This window comes from Ammospiza caudacuta, chromosome 4 (genome assembly GCF_027887145.1).
Source record: "Ammospiza caudacuta isolate bAmmCau1 chromosome 4, bAmmCau1.pri, whole genome shotgun sequence".
NCBI classification, from domain to species: Eukaryota; Metazoa; Chordata; class Aves; order Passeriformes; family Passerellidae; genus Ammospiza; species Ammospiza caudacuta.
This window is the reverse complement of record NC_080596.1, coordinates 55,771,744-55,786,990: the sequence shown is the minus strand read 5'-3', so window position 1 is coordinate 55,786,990 and position 15,247 is coordinate 55,771,744. Positions and strand designations below refer to the sequence as shown.

At 37.9% G+C, this 15,247-nt stretch overlaps 1 non-coding gene across 1 annotated transcript; it reads right to left on the bottom strand.

The window, feature by feature from the left end:
- Positions 1–2,167: 2,167 nt before the first annotated feature.
- On the bottom strand, positions 2,168–2,239 carry TRNAE-CUC (transfer RNA glutamic acid (anticodon CUC)). The gene has a single exon. It is a non-coding gene; the product is annotated as a tRNA-Glu (tRNA).
- Between the last annotated feature and the right edge of the window lie 13,008 nt (positions 2,240–15,247).

The following is a 15,247-nucleotide window of genomic DNA, read 5'->3' as shown; positions in this document are numbered from 1 at the left end:
TCATGCTTTATTCCTTACATCCTCACTGCTAAACTTGAGCTTAGTTTTATACTCTGGTAAACTAACTCCCCTGCTTAGAGCTTGGCCCACTTAGTATTTCAGCATCCACAGCTAGACTTTCCTACTGACGTGGCATAAAACTAAAGACTTATTCTTGTACAAGGCAGAGGCAGCTATAGCTTCCCAGTACTTCCAAATAGAATACTCTAAATTATTCTTACCTAAATAATTTATTTACTTGCTATTACTGATTTTGAATACCTAAAGTAAACTGCACTAATTTAAGATACAATATTGCAAAAATTGTAAGGACAGATTTTATTTTTTTTTCTTCTAGTACCAACATTGTGTGCAGAAATACTCTTATTTCTGCATACAGTGTTGGTACCTGATGCAAAAACATTCAGCCCCTAACTAGACCCATCCACAGGTGTCTACCTCAGAATACCAGACTGCCAGTTTCCTGTTTGGGACATGCACCCCAATTGATATCTCCTCCCCTCACTACCTCCCAGTCTCCTTTTCTAGGAAAAAAATATGCAGAAATATTTTTTTCTCAAAAATAGTACATCAGTACCATTTCTGCAATAGAAAAAGAAGTGCTCTGGAAATAGTAAAAGTTTTAACCCTTTTCTTCTGTGCTTGACTGTCAGCTCTATTCATGGTACTAACTGTAGCCACTATTTTTATGCAATTTTTTTTTCAGAAATACAAGTATTAAAAGATTAGGGTGATTCAGTATCTGAGATGTTTAGAGTTGGAAATACCTCTTTTCAGTCAAGTAGCTGACCAAGAACATGAAAACTCAGATGTTTTCTTACTTCTCAGTGCGAGACTCATCTGTTTATTAACCAAATAATAAGGAACTTGCAGAGCTGTCCTTTTCAGCACAATAGGCAGTCAAGCAGCAGGACACAGGGTTCTTTGCACTTTTAAAAACAATAATTTCTTCCTCTTGGGTTTTCTACACAAAGCACTGCTGCTTACCTCAGTTGCTTCTGCTTTGCTCTTACATTTTTATTTACTCTTTTTTTGAGGGTGTGGTTCTCTGTCAGCTGTTCTCAGTGTCGTAAAAGTGACAGACTTAGAGAATTGCAATCTTCCTTTTCTTTTGGGTAAAGTGCAGCACTGCAGATCCCAACTTGAAGGAAATGGCAAAATGCAGCAGGATTACTGAACAATGTCTGCCTACATGAAACAAGCTCTCCAGAGGCAGGCTTTAACTCAATCTCTCTCTGACTTCAGAAATAAAGATTGTGCTTTTTCTTTTATTTTTCTTCCTTTTAAGATTAGAGAACTAATCTGGGTTTACAAGCAGGGAAGGGAATTGGCACAATTTCTGAGGCAGTAGCTTCCTGCCCTTCTTTGTCCACTGCAACAAACACCCCTGGGCAGGGGGAAAGGATCAAATTGGCTTTGCCACTAGATGAGCTGTGAAACCACCCATCAGCTTTTATCAAAAATAATAAATCTCACTCAAAACATTACTAAGTTTCCTTAACAGTCTCAAAACTAATTTTAAATGAGGTTTAATAGCCCCAGTCTATGTCAGTTATTTCTTCAGGATTTCTGGAATGTATCTTAGGTTTGTTCCTATTACTAGAAAATGCAATCAGTTGGGAAACATGCAAGCAGTTTTTCTATTGCAAAGTAGTCAAATTTTGTTCAAGTAGTATTTGGCTCTACCCACTACTAATTCTGGAAACTTAATGTCCAAACTAAATTCCAGTGTTGTTTTTCTTTATTGGAAGATCTTTCCAGGATTTCATTTTTATTGGTAATAATGCATGAACAGATCAGACAACTAATAATCCTCATTTGTAGAAGTTACAGAAGGAATAAGCATTGGCAGAAGAAAGAAGACAGGAACCATTGTTTGCACATCTTAAGTAGTGTGGTCTTAAACATCAAAATAAAGAAAGTGAAACTGGGAATCTCATGTCACCAAGCCCTTTTATGTGACTTAATGAGATATTTTATACTGAACCAGCAGGATGCTAATTTCACAATTAATTATCTATATATATGTAATTACATATTCAAATAGATCTATTTCCAGTATGCACCGATACCTCAGTGTGAAACTAATTAACCCTCTTACTAGTAAAAACATGAAAAGTTAAAAGATTGGCTCTGCTGCACCAATGTGAAGCCATGACACTTTTGTTTCCCTGACCGGGAATCGAACCCGGGCCGCGGCGGTGAGAGCGCCGAATCCTAACCACTAGACCACCAGGGAGCATGAGACGGGTTGTGGGCACTGACATTCACCCACAGCCAAACCGTGACACCTTTGAAAATTAAATTATATATATTCCTGCATAATTTAATTCCTCCGTTTTATTACTAGAATCACAATAAAGACTTTCTGTTTTCTAAGCATCCTTTCTACAAGCATTCTTTGTATGTATTATCTGTATATTCAAGGCAAAAATACTTCCAAAATGTTTTAAAGCTGCATCCAAATGCCAACAGTATTTAAAACACTTAAATACATCAAAGAAGCACTCATTGGAGTGGTAAGTTACCTGACAGTGGTTACTTTATACCTTGTGTATTTGTTTATGGAAAATTATGTATTAAAAGTAAAAATTCCTGGACCCAGACAATATAACCCACCTTGGTGTTCCGTATTTGAGTGCATGGTGCTTAGCTGCCTCGTGGAATTAAACCCCAGCACTTGGAAACACTTGGTGTTTTTGACTCAAAGTAGCTACATTATGAAGCCATTAGTGATGGAAAAGTGGTGAGGAACACTCCCAGCAAACTATATAAAAGCTAGATTCCTAATTAGTTTTTTCCACTTTTCCCAGCAAGCAGCTGTTCCTGATGATGAAAGTGAAAGCATTGCTGAAAGGTATTGCTACTGGGCAACCTGGTCTAGTGGAAGGATGTGTTTCCTGCCCATGGCAGGAGGGGTGGAACTATTAAGGTCCCTTCCAGCCCAAGGCATTCTGTGATTCAATTATTCTTACACAGAAAAATGAATCCCTAAACCTAACAAAGCTGTACAGAAGATACAGTTCTTCATTAAGATTCTGAAATTTACACTCAAAAAATTGCCCAGTTTTACAATATTTCAGTCATCAGGTTGAGAAAATATCAGTAGAGGAGCTAAGTTATATACAGGTAGTATATTTCTAGAAGAAATCTCTCTCTCCTGCTTACTCTCTTTGCCTCCCTGCATTTTTCATGACACTTCTAATGCAGTAATCAGTTTTGTTACAGGACTTTGTAAGCAGGAATTCAGTTTCAGTTTTAGCTGTACATGTGTAAGGTCAGGAGTCAGGTGGCTGACCTCTTTCAGGGAAACAGTTTACGCACTAGATTTTTGGTTTGGGAAGGACTGTCTTCCCTTTGTTTGTAATGAGTTCCACTGATGAGGATAAGATCTGTTTCTCTGGTAAAAAAAGAAATGGTCTTGGTTCTACTTGCCAGAGAAGGAGAGAGTAAGGTTGTTGATGCTGTGCCAAGGACAGAGCCAATACTTTACAATCATTTGCATGTGGATTGAAAAAAACTATTGGAAATGCGAATTGGAGCCTAGCACACCCCTCCCCTTAACGTTATAGCAGTTGTGGTAGGGTATAAAGAGGGGAGTGGGGCCATTAGATTTAATTCTTAAAGCTTAAACTGTGCTTAGCTTAAACCATGTTGTGGTTGCCATTACTCTCCTGAGACGCCAGTTCCTGTCAGTACTCAATAGGTTCTCCCCAGGAACGCCTGGTAGACAGAGCTTTCCTCAGGGCACTGAAGAAGAATGCTGATATTCTGGATGCTAACCAGGTTCAGGCAGGATATGCCATTAACTTGGTGCTAGGCTTCAAACCAAACATGTCTTCAATGCCTTGGGGGGCATTATGCTATGGCTCTTAGGAGGCTCAGGTGCTTCCTAAATTAATCAGCAGCTTTGGGCTTTAGTGGAGCATGAGGAGTTGTATGTTAATTGATCAGTTCTTTGGAACACTGAGGAGAGAGAGGATCTTGACGGCTTCTGAGTTTGACAAAGGGATCACAAAAAAACAACTCCATCCTAGGCTGAAAGGAGTATTAAAAGAAGATTAGTGGTTTTATGGAGTTATTATGAATAAATAATGTACACAGTGGCTTGCTTGGGGTGGGGTAGAGGCAGAAACTGAAGTAGCACAAAGTAGATGGAGTCCCTACAGATGACAGCTTTTTCCTGGGTTTTATGCTGACACATTTGTTAAGGAATTCATCACACAACAGTAAGCAAGTAAAATTTAGCATGTAAATACTATATTAATACTTTATATTGTGATGCTAAGTACATTTTAAGTGATGCAAAATTCTACAATACTGAAACCAAAAAACCAAAATCCACTGGTTCCTATCCTGCATTCATACATTATTATGAATTAATCTGATGGACTTTGAATTTTTCATAGCTGGGCACTCACTGAGGAATTCAACAATAGAAGTGGGGTTGGAAAACTGAAGGAAGCTCAGTAGTATTGTGTGCAGTGACAAAGCATGAAGGGATTGGCTTCATTGGTGGCCTCATTACAAAGTGTAGTCTCAACTCTGCATGCCTAAAGCACTAAGTGTACATGCAAAGGGAAATCTGGAAGTATTCTATTAATATTTTGATTCAACTCTAATAATTTTGGCTACATTCATAAATGGAAGTAAGAAAGTAACTGGGGAAGTTTGCTTTTGTATTTTAGCTAAGAGGGAAGCAGGAGGGATGCATGGAGATGTGTGGAAACCTGGAACCATTTCTTGGTTCTTCAGTGACTCTTGTGGCTGTGTAAAGCAGGGCAGAAAGTATTTCTGAGTGGAGTCACTCCCCATCTTCTGCCCAGGGCAGACTGGCATTGCATTAGAGATGTTTTCCACTGCCCAGAGCTAGTAAAAAGATCAATACAAATTAAAAATCTTGGATAATCTAATTAACCAAATCTTGTTGATTTGTTTTATCTAGCCAGTTTGAAGATATTTCTTTTCCTCCTCTTCTCTATCCTGGCTCCTAGTAAAGAGAACAGAACAATTTAAAGTTGAATTTCAAGTTAAATTATTTTTAATGCTCAAAACTTCAGATGAAATTTGAAGTAAATCTCCTTAGCTTCTGAAATTTGATCATCAATAACAAACTGTCTATCCTGCAAGAAGATAGTAAATTTATTTGAAAAGGAGAGTAACAAAGTATTTTGTAAAATATAAATATTAATTAAGTTTCCATGTACTAATTCTGGAATGACTCTAGCCAAATACAACAAAGGGATTTGATCTCTGCTAAAAATGGACTGTTTGGCAGCCTTTTTGTGCTTTTTTATAGATCAAACCTTATAAAGAAGTCCTGTCTCCAGCTGTCTCTAGCACCATATGAGAGATAGCAGTTAAATCATTACAAGAAGTGATTAGTCATGGCAAATATGCTTACCGTGGACTCTTTAAAAATCAGCTTTGTACTGCTTTTGCTCTCTTATGATTTCATGGAACTGTTTGTCTGGGAGGTGGTTTTTTAATGAATAAAATGCTAATGTTAAATCAATTGCATTTTGATTATTTTTCCATACTGGGTCTGACATAAAAGTGAAAAAGGTAGCCAAATAGCAGTAACTTGTGCAGATTATGCCACATCCAGCTTTATTAAATAACCTGCTGAAGACTATTCATTACAAAGATCAAGCTAGGAGAATGCAATGACAGTAAACTAGAGAGAAGATATGGCATAAATACATCTGTGTGGCCTTCCCATCTCAAGATTTATGGTCCTAGTCTGTCAGAAGCATTCACACTTAGGTCTACACTGGCTAGCCACTTTCTCAATCCTCAGTTCAGAAGCTACTTTCTAGTTCTTCATCACTCATATGTAATATTCTCCAGAAAATTTAGAATCTACTTCTAGAAATTCTAGAATTTCCTAGAATTCTACTTCTAGGAAATTTCTGAACTGGGAAGAAAAAAAAAAAAAAAGGATGCAGACCTCCAAGAGACCTCTAGCAGAGGACTTAAGTGCTTCAGTTATTAGGCTGGAGGCTTACTTACTCATAACAAGCCTTGCTTTAGTTAGAGCATGCTGGCTGTGCAGGTGGAATAGCACATTCCTTGAAAATAATACTGAGGCTGAAACTATCACAGTAGAATAAAACACTGCAGCAGTAACAGTTCCTCATTCATTTGCAGAGAATGAAGGTCAGGAAAGCGACCTGTTAGCCCGATCTGATTAAACTTCTCATGTTGGTTGACTGAACCCTTACCTACAAGGTTTAAGCTCCTTAAGGAAGAATACATAATATGGGTAAAAGCCCAGAGCCAAGTACATAATCACTAAATTACAATTTAAAGTCTTAGTAAGGACAGCCTTTATTTCCTTCAAGATTTCAGAAGCACACACTGCTTTAGGCAAATGTGACTCACCAAGTTTGCATGCAAGGAGTTTGGTTTAAAACTCAGTGAAGAACAGATCTATCGAGATAAACCTCAAATCTTGTTGGACCTGTTTATTTCCACTGCTTTTGATATGAAACTCTGTAGATAAGAAGCCACAAACTGACTGAAAAGCTGTAGGGAGAGGGAAAAGATTTAGTTTGAATTCCAGTTTACTGTTTTCACAACAGGGTTTCTATTTATATGTATAATCCCTGGTAGGGCAGCTCACCAATTGTTTGGAGACGGAGAATACTTAAAAGCAGTTGTACACAAATAAATGTAGAAAAATATAAAAGCTTGGATTCAGTAAGATGTAAAGTGCACATGGCTGTATGGTTGCTTATTAAATGTAACATGGTAAGTACTATTTGGGGATTTCCTAAAATAATGTGAGTATTGGGTATTTCTGCTGCTTCTTATCTTGCTTTCTCTGAGCCTAATGGTTCAGTAATCTTCATACCAAGGTAGCACCTTGCAGTAGCTCTTCTTCTCTGAAAGAAAATAGTTTGTTGACAAGAACTGAAATCATCATTTCACTATCTGAAATTGTGCTGATTTCTCATGCACGTTGGATAAACTACCTGAGAATGTGGACCTGAAGCACATTTGATTCAGTTGATTCCATTTTGAAGCCTGAGAGGGAATCAAGGGGATAGAGGGGAGCAGGAGAGGCAGGTGGATGAGAGTTTAGGGAAAAGTCAATGGAAAGAGAAGCTTCTTAAATCTGGTCAGGAAATAATATCCCCTGATGGTGAGAACTTACAAGATTTGGACAGATTTTTCTTTTTCATTTAAGGACAAAGCTGAGATCTGAAGTATGATGAAATCACAGTAATTTTTGCTTTAACAGTTCATTAACAGTCAGCGTTTGTGATAGCTTTAAAAAGGTAAAATATATAATTCTGAGAAGTTCCAGTTTTCCAAGGAATGTAGTATCTATAGATTAATCTTCTATTTTGTTTACTTTAAATTGATTAGAGTTTTCACTGAGGATAAAAAAGTCTATAATCAGGAAACAAGTAGTGCCAAAGGCCAGCAGGAATGATGAGAGTCACCCTGGGGAGAAGGATAAGGCTCCACAAGCAAAATGGACTCTGTTTTTTTGTCACTCTGCTGTGCCTTGTTACCCAGCGGTGTCACCTACTCTTGCTGGAGAATTTGAGACAAATATCTTTTAAGGGATTTTAATAGGTGTGTGTGTGATAATTTAATTAATATCAAAGTAATCTTGTAGATTAACAGAATTTTTTTGTTAGGATGTGCCCATACATATCAAATCTTAGCAGGCTAGGTTTTCTTGCCTAGGGTGATGGGAGGGAAGGGCAAGAGTAAATAGTAAATTAATTAAAATATATTATTTCAGATATTCCCAAACTGAATATTAAATGCAGTCAAACTTGTTGTGGTACAGTAACAGAATAAACATTCTGCAGGAGGTGGGAACAGGCTCCCATGTTTGCAGAGGGAGGAGACAGGTTCTAATCAAAAAACTCAGTGTTAGCCTTCTTTTCAGATGTTCACAAGTTGATTTCCTTTTGGAACTAAAAGGATCTAAATCCATACGTCCTGCTTTACTAAACAGAGTCTTAATCAAAGGGTTGTGAAAGCTGAGCATTTCTACTGTTTCTCAGCTGTGGATTCTGTCCCGCTCTGTACAACCAGACAAATCTTTGGAGCAGCAGAAACTATATTCAGCAGTACCTTGTGTCCTAATCACAAGGATATACAGCACTCACCTTTTTTTTGCTGCTACCACAATGATTATTTGACATTTTTTAGTACTTGAAACAGTGTCTAAGTCTCAAAACACTACATAGCTTGATGATTTAACAGATTGCCAGAATATATCATTTCAATATTCTGGGAGAACATAGCAAATGCTGGACAACAGAAAAAGAAGGTAAGAAACTCCTTCATAGTTTGTCATTCATTCTTCCTTACTAATAGTTTCAAAAAATATATTTAAGCTAAGTTAAATGTCTCCTAGAAAGTGTTTTTTGCTTTCTATTTTCAGGAAAAAACCCAATATATATATAGAGGATATAAACAAATCAGTTTCTTCCTGCCAGAGTATTTTCTAATGGAAATGGGGGCAGGAATGAAAATGTGCAAACAGAATTGCATTATAACCAGCCTAGGTTTGCAAAACATTATCTCAGAATAATGCAAATAATATTAATAGATTAAGATGAGGACAGCATTATGAAGGGTATTTTTTGTATGAATCACTATGTACACCAAACACTTACCTGCAATAACCATGACCTTAATAATCAGTATTCCAGGAGTAATGTGTAACCCAGACTTCCTCAAGAGAGTCACTGCCTAAACTTATATTAGAACCTAGACTGAGATAATACACTCTCTGTATTATCTGTATGATATGTATCTTTATCATATGGATAATGTATAATGTAGAGATATTTTCAACTAGAATTATGTTGGGTAAAAAGATTATTCAATCTCCTCACAAGGACTATATATGCAGTGTACTGTACAAGAGATTTTTTTCAAAGGATTTGTTTGACCTTTATTGAGCCTCCCAAAGTGAACACCCTAAATTATTCCATAGCATCACTCCAGAGAGTTAAGTCAACAAAAGGCTTTGTATCTCCAAATATTTGCTTCTCGTATGATAGCACAGTACAAATAGGATTCCATAATCAGGAGTTCCACCTGATGTTTATAAAATGTAACCTTGTCTCAGCTATTGAGCTCCTCTGATAAAGGTAAGGTCTTGCTGAATATTTTCACATTCCATGAGTTGAAAATATTTTGACTGAAAAAAATGCAAAGGTTTTTTTTCCAATGGTGTTTGTTCCTACATCACTCTAACAACAGGGTACAACCCAGATCAAAACAGTGCTGCTGTATAAGGTCAGATCCTTCATTTAATCCTCGACTGCAAGGAACTCTGACAAGAGGATCTTCCTCCCCTTTAAAATACCCTTTTTCAAAACACAAATCCAACTCAAATACTATTGAAAGTTACACTGAGAAAAAAAACCATCACATACTAACAGTCTCTACACTTTAGTGTAGGCACTTCATGCTTCTCCCCTCCCAACTGTTCTTTCTGCCAGAATGGTTGTCAGAAGGATGCAGGAGGGGGAGCAGCCCCTTGGACAGCTCAGAGTAACTGCTGTATCAGATGAGGAGATGTCAGTGGTTTGGCATAGACTCACATTTGTGGTTAAACACAGTGTAGCTTTTTACTCTGCCTTTCATGCAATTTATAATTGAAAAGCAGCAGAAGTCTAGCAGAAGAAAAAGCAGTACTCTGAATAACAGTTTGCTCTTAGGTGACAAATTATACCAATAAATTTTACTGATCATGTGGGACCCATGATAGGGCTGGAAAAACAAAAAAAAAAAAAAACAGAGATGTGATGAGAACACACAGAATAGGAAGGGGAGCAAGAGCTGGTTAACTGGCACACTGTCAGTGCCATCATTGCTAAAGCTGGTGTGGAAACAACATTATGGTGTGTTTGACTTACCCATGAGAACAGATGGGAACAAAACTTGGGAGTGATTGCATGAAATCAGGGGGTTTCCAAAGCACCATATTCTGCTTCAGAAAAGGTGGGGACATGCTGATTGCATGCTTGTCTCTTTATTAAATCCCTAACTGGTTTAGCTTTGTGATGTTTGAAAGGGTCAGCCAAAGCTTTGACCCTTTTAGAGGACATCTAACTGATCTACTTCCTAGTCACAAAGTCCACAGCTGCTTCTGGAGTTGGTAGCACATAAATAAGGCTGGGTATCTAGATCAGTTCAGCTGAGCATTGCAGGGCAAGGAGCTCTGTGCCTGAAAATAGGAACACAGATCTGTTTTAACAGCTGCAAAGGTTACCAGCTCCAATATAGTCACTGTGGTTCAATCATCTGAGGAAACATTGACATGTGATCCTTGCCTGTCACGCAGAATGCTGCTTACAAGTCTTTCCAAGTAAGAGATAGTAGTATTTTCAGGTTAATTTAGGATGGTGGATTACTTCTTCTCCTTTGTGCGTTGCTGAGTTATCCCTCCCCTGTTTTACAGATAAGTAAAGCGTATATTGCTGGTTGTTTGTTTCTTTTGAGGGCTGTAATATTTCCAGTGGATGCCTAACAGGAAACCCATGTATAGTAAATCATTCTGTGGAGAACTGCCCTACTGACATCTGGGATTTTGTGTCATTCAGTCCTCACTTTCTCCCAACCTCTTTTTCCATTTTCTGACTTTTGTAGGTTTATATCAGTCTGTCTGGTCAAATGTCTATAACTGGAAATATTCCAAATATAGAATATTATTATGTTCTCAGTATTTCTTTTTATTTCTTGATACTGGAACACTCTGGAAATAGGAATATTGAAGCAGTATAAGAAAGAGTGCAGATATTTTTTATTCAGTGACATTCGTTTTCGATTGTCTAAATCTAAAGAGACGGAGAGGAAGGTTGTGCCCCAAATAACAGGAATACTAACACTACATTATCAAACAATTATTATCTGGCAGAAACGGGGGGGATGTTTTTGTAAGGGGGACCCGCGGCGCAGCTCCAGCTCCACTTGGAGCGGCGGATGCCTCGGTCGCTATTCCTGCCGTGACCGCCAGAGGGCAGCCTGTGCCCACCAAAGCACTGCCTGATGCCTGAACTCGCCTTTGGAAGAACTCGGCCTTTGGGGGGTTTTAATTATTCTGCTTCATTCCAATTAAAACTTTGTGCAGACTAAAAATGAAGCTGTGTAAAAAGAGTACTGTAGTGCAATGTCCAAATTGTTTGAGGCCATTTTAAGACCTATTGTACAAATTTCTCAGTATAGCCTTTCATTTAGTTCTTGTATGGTTTCAGTAGGACATGCTTATCTCCTCTGCCAAGAGTAAATAATCTCCATTAATAAGATGCTACACCTTTAAAGTCAGTTCCTTAATTGCAGATTTTTTAATTTATTCAGGAAAAACAAGGTAGGGAATTTAGTGCTGCCTTCTTAGAGCAGCTTTCTAATGGAAATGCAGCTCTACTAACTTTCCAAATTAGTATCTCCTTCATCAATAGGACATCAGATAAATCTTTTGCATGTGCTCTCAGTTTTGTAAATATTTCAACTTTAGTGTAAACTGTGTAAACTGGTGTAAACTGTGGAGTGTAGTTATATATTACAAAAGCATACTGTGCCAGTTTTTTTAAAACAATCGCCTTTCCCCTTTGATATTGCCATCGTGCCTCTCAGCCATGCATTTACAAGCCTGAGCATTCAGTGGGAACTGCTGCAGGTTCAGCACTTTTGAGAAACAGCTTACTTAAAAGTCTAAAGTTGGATTTAGCAGCTTAACAATTTTGGGAAACTTGTTACGTTTTCATAACAAGTTATGAAAATCCTCATAACTTATTGTTGTTAAGGCAAATATCTATCCAGTATATTTATGCTGCCACCAGTTTCGAATTTTCTACTTTTACTCTAATAACTAATCCTGGTTAAGGAAAGCTTTCCTTTACTTAAGGTGAGAGAACTATCAGAATCCCTCTCAATCCCATTTCTATAACAGACAGCACAATTTTATTCAAGTTGTAGGCCTGGTTCTGCTAGATATCCAGAAAATTACCTAGGGAGGGAATAAAGTTTAATCACAACCAAACTAAAGGACATATATAAAAATAATGTACCCTACTCACTTCTTTTATAAAGGAATTAGGTCAAAATAAACTGTGCATATTACTCTTGAATTCCATGAAACCATAAGATCAAATGTTTCTTTTTGTCACAGCATAATTTAAATCATTTGCACAAGAGGTGAGTTCAAGATCATGCATTTATTAGTCTGACTAATTTTATTTTTCACTTCCACTTGTATTTTTGGTCTTTACCAAAAGAGAAGATGTAAGAGAAGGGCAGCAATCCAAAATAGACTTGAAAAGAACTGGCATTAGCTCTGACTTTGTCCTATATGTTGAACAAAGATAAGTTAATTTATCCTTGAACCTAGAAACTGAATGCAGTCTAGAACAAGACAGAAAAGGCATGTTTTCATAGTTCTGCTGCCACAGGATCCAAGATCTGCCTGACTACCAGAGATCAGGAGTCTGTGCCAAACAGTGGAAATTATAAAAGACTTTCAGTTGTGAACAAGTAGCTTACAATAAACAATGGAGCAAAAAATTTCAAAGAGGAAACATAAAATAATCTGACACATCCTTGGGTTAGCTGGTAGACAACAGAAGTGGAGAACAAATACTAAAATTCAAGCCATGAATACAATAACCACCATATCCTTCCTTTTCTTCCCCTGCTTCCCCCTTCCCTTTCATCAGGTTACAAGAGCAGAGCTTTATTTAAGACAACATCCTCTTCTGAGGGCTATATGTTCTTTTTGAAACGTTCAATGTGCACCACAGTTTCCCAGTCAATCTGTGCTGTAGAATCAAAGCTTTTTTCTCTCCTGCCCCCTACTAGTATTTCAAGCTAGTGATGAAAGTGAAAACTAATAAAATATCTTTAAATTTTCAGACTGCTTAAAGTAGTGAAGATAAGACAAGTGTGTACTCTAAGCTCTGAGAACCTAAAGCTAACTTTGTCATCAGTAATATTCTATAATCCTTAGTCCTTTTATTTCTGTAGGTAACACAAATGGGTATTTCCCAGCTGGCTGCAAATGGAGAATGATCATGCACTAAAAGCATACTGAAAATGGGGGAACTGGGTAGAAAAGTTTAAATGTAATATCTGTACATACAACAAGAAAATATCACTGGTTGTGACATTCACTTTCTGTTAGCATTTCACAAATTTTCTCTACATCTGTATCACAATACTGCAGAAGTCGGCAATGAAAAGTTTAGGTACCTTGCCAGAACATACATCTCATAATTACAAAATGTGTCAACCTCTCAGATTCACAGAATGGTTGAGGTTGGAGAAGACCTCTGGAGGTCATTTGGTCAAACTTCCCTGCTCAAAACCCACCTGCCCAAAACCATGTCCAGATGGCTTTTACATATTTCCAAGGATGAAGACTCCAAAACCTCCTTAAGCAAACTGTGCCAGTGCTCAGTCACTGTCACAGTGAAAAAGTATTTCCTAATGTTCACCTGGAACCTCCTCTGTTTCAATTTGTGCCTCTTGTCCTGTCAGTGAGCACCACTGAAAAAAGCCTGGCTCTTTTTCTCCTTTGCATCCTCCCTTCAGGTATTTATATATGTTGGGAAAATCCCACTGGACAACATATAGTTGCAGATAACATAAAATTCAAAACTTGACTGAAGACATTGATGAGCACCGTTAACTCATTCATTGCTCTTCCTATCTGCAAGCTAAATAAAGCAATTTGCTGCTGTGGTGTTAAGGCTAAAGCCTAACACAGCTAACAGACAAATGCCATTTAGTTCATACTTGGTGTGAAAAGCCTGTGCAGCTGCAGCCACACTGAGCTCAAGTCATAACATTCAGTGTTCATTGAAACATTTCACTTCAGAAAGTGTAGGTCAAGAGGGATGCTTTAAATACCCCACACTCTGAAATTCTAGCATTAATGTGAATTTAGTAATGATTCCACCTGTTTTGAAGAAGATCCAATTAAAATTAGACACAGTATTTTAAGTTCCAAAAAAAGAGTACAAAGTCAGCAAACTTACTTGGTATATTGAATTGATTTTTTAAGTTTTATTTTGTCAATTTCATCTGGGTTTGGTAACAGCTGGAGAAAAAAAAAAGGAAAAACCCTTCATCCTTTATGTCTCCATTTTATCTGATTTTTAACATGCAGTCAGCCATTTTTTCTCGAACTCAGTATCCAGGGCTTCTCATGAAATACTGTTGGGTTCTGAATTCTTTATTGGAAATTCACTTTTTGAAAGAATCACTAGGAAGGATCTTACTGTTAAGTTATGCAGTATTTTGTAATAATTTACACTGTATTGTTTTCTGTGGAGGGATAGAATGTAAGAAAATAAAGATCGTGCAGAAGGCGGTCTCACACCTGAGGAGTTGCAGCTGTACCAATCACCAAAGATTAGGAACAGGCCTGCCCTTAACAGGCCACAGCTGTGTCCAGTAAGACAAGTGCTACAAAAGAGTTGGAGTTTGTTGGCTGTGCTGTGAAGAAGGAGTCAGTGTTGTGAGAAAATTGATGAGAAGGTATGAGACTTTTGCAATAAGATGACAACAGTTTCCATGAAAAACTGTTCATCACAGCAGCAACTTCAGGCAGAAGTTGGCTATTCTTTCATTTTCAGCCTCTTCTGGTGTTATTAGATCATGAAGTTTTCAGGGCAGTGGCACTTTGCAAGTTGCAAGGTTCTGACCACTCTGCTCAGAGCAGTCCCAAAAGGTATTAGACAAAAACTTTTAAAGAGTTTTTCTGTGATGCAGCTGGGCCTGTACTGTAATGGATCTTGATAACCATTTTGGTCCATCCTAAAGAAAACCTGCTTGATTTCTAGCCACCCTCAGGCATTTAAGGGAAAGAGGTCATGTTCCATGAATCTGTCACCTCCTTTGGTTGAGTCAGTGGCAGTACTTTGTTATGGTGCTTTACAAAGGCAGTGTTGTAGTGGCTGTATCATTCTTCACATAAGCAAATCTTACTTTTTTTTCCTGGGATTACTTCTTTCCTGCCTTTGATCAGCATGTAGAAGTTCAGTTACATTTCCACAAGGCCAGCCCTTTCCTCATTTGCCCCATCCTCTAAACTTGGGGGAAAGGGATGCTCCAATTGCTCCCATTGAAGCACTGTTGGAAAGCACCTGGATAGGATATCCCTTACAAGAGTTCAGACTCAGGAGTTGGCACCCCTGGCAAATTAATCTGCTCCTCCTGTATGGCACCTTCACAGTGACCTCACATTTCTCAGCAGCCTCACAACTCCTGC